The sequence below is a fragment of the Schistocerca piceifrons genome, chromosome 2 (genome assembly GCF_021461385.2).
Source record: "Schistocerca piceifrons isolate TAMUIC-IGC-003096 chromosome 2, iqSchPice1.1, whole genome shotgun sequence".
NCBI classification, from domain to species: domain Eukaryota; kingdom Metazoa; phylum Arthropoda; class Insecta; order Orthoptera; family Acrididae; genus Schistocerca; species Schistocerca piceifrons.
In genome coordinates, this window is record NC_060139.1 from 898,003,584 (window position 1) to 898,005,250 (window position 1,667).

The 1,667-nt window shown below is 43.4% G+C and overlaps 1 pseudogene; it reads right to left on the reverse strand.

Annotated features, from left to right (window-relative positions):
- Positions 1–358: 358 nt before the first annotated feature.
- On the reverse strand, positions 359–476 carry LOC124778353 (annotated as a pseudogene).
- Positions 477–1,667: the final 1,191 nt, after the last annotated feature.

Here is a 1,667-nt window from a genome sequence, read left to right on the forward strand (position 1 = left end):
AATTAGAAATTCAGATATGAAATTACAGAACAGATTATCAGAAAAGCATCTGAATAGTACGCAAAAATTAATAAATTAAATCTTGCCTAAACTTCCCTGTCTTCCTCTATGAAACTAAACCAAACTGAACTCCTCCCGAACAGGACAGGATGGCCCAACGGCTCCGACCGGCCGCCCTGTCAACCTCGGCCCACAGGCGTCACAGGATGCGGTTATGGGGGGGGGGGGGGGGGGGGCACGTGGTCAGCACACCGCTCTCGCGGCCGTATGTCAGTGTCGGAGACTGGAGCCGCTACTTCTCAATCAAGTAATCAAGTAGCTCCTCAGTTTGCCTCACAAGGGCTGAGTGCACTCCGCTTGCCAGCAGCGGTCGGCAGACCGGATGGTCACCCATCCAAGTGCTAGCCCAGCCCGACAGCGCTTAACTTCGGTGATCTGACGGGAACCGGTGTTACCACTGCGGCAAAGCCGTTGGCAGTCTTCCTCCACACAGTCATTAAACAACAATATTTTCCGAAACAGGCATAAAATGCTACTATTTATAGTAGAAAGATGTAACTCAAACTCGGAAAACAACTCTTAACTCCAAATTATAGAAATATTTACATTGAATTCTTCTGGCTAATGGAGCTTATCATGACAGTTTGCAATGCTATGACCTCATAGGACAGCTTTTTAATACAGTAATTTTTGAAACTTGAGTACCTCAAAACTACAATATTTTATTTACGGCGTTCTTGCACCCATGTCGTCATGTATTTATACTAAAGTATGTACCTCTGTAGCCACACTCTTGTTATCCTGTTAATCAAATAATTTTACCATGCTGTTGTGGTGCAGTGTTTTCTTAATTGCTGTTTCTCGTTTGAATGGTTTCAGGAAGACACCAAATTTTTCAAACAGATTTTTCGTCTCACTTTATTATTATGCTGTGGTGCTATTGAGCAGTGGGAAGAAAGATGTAGTCGACAGACTGAGTTGACTTACCAATAATAAATTGTGTACCTTTACTAAATTTCAATGAACAAAAAATAAACAACAAATCATTGTAGATTGTTACAAAGAGCATCACAACAAAACCTTTCACTTGAGATAATGCAAACAGAGACAAGAGTAATGCGATGAACAAGTGTAAAAACAAAACTCACAAGAAAAAAGACACCACCTCTTAAGGATTTAAGGATAATAAGAACCGTCCAAACACCACAATTAACATAAAATTTTTAAAAATACGCTACTGGCGATTAAAATTACTACACCACGAAGATGACGTGCTACAGACGCGAAATTTAACCGACAGGAAGAAGATGCTGTGACATGCAAATGATTAGCTTTTCAGAGCATTCACACAAGGTTGGCGCCGGTGGCGAGACCTACAACGCGCTGACATGAGGAAAGTGTCCAACCGATTTCTCATTCACAAACAGCAGTTGACCGGCGTTGCCTGGTGAAACGTTGTTGTGGTGCGTCGTGTAAAGAGGAGAAATGCGTACAATCACGTTTCCGCCTTTGATAAAGGTCGGATTGTAGCCTAACGCGATTCCGGTTTATCGTATCGGGCCATTGCTGCTCGCGTTGGTCGAGGTCCAATGACTGTTAGTAGGATATAGAATCGGTGGGTTCGGGAGGGTAATACGGAACGCCGTGCTGCGTCCCAAAGGCCTCGT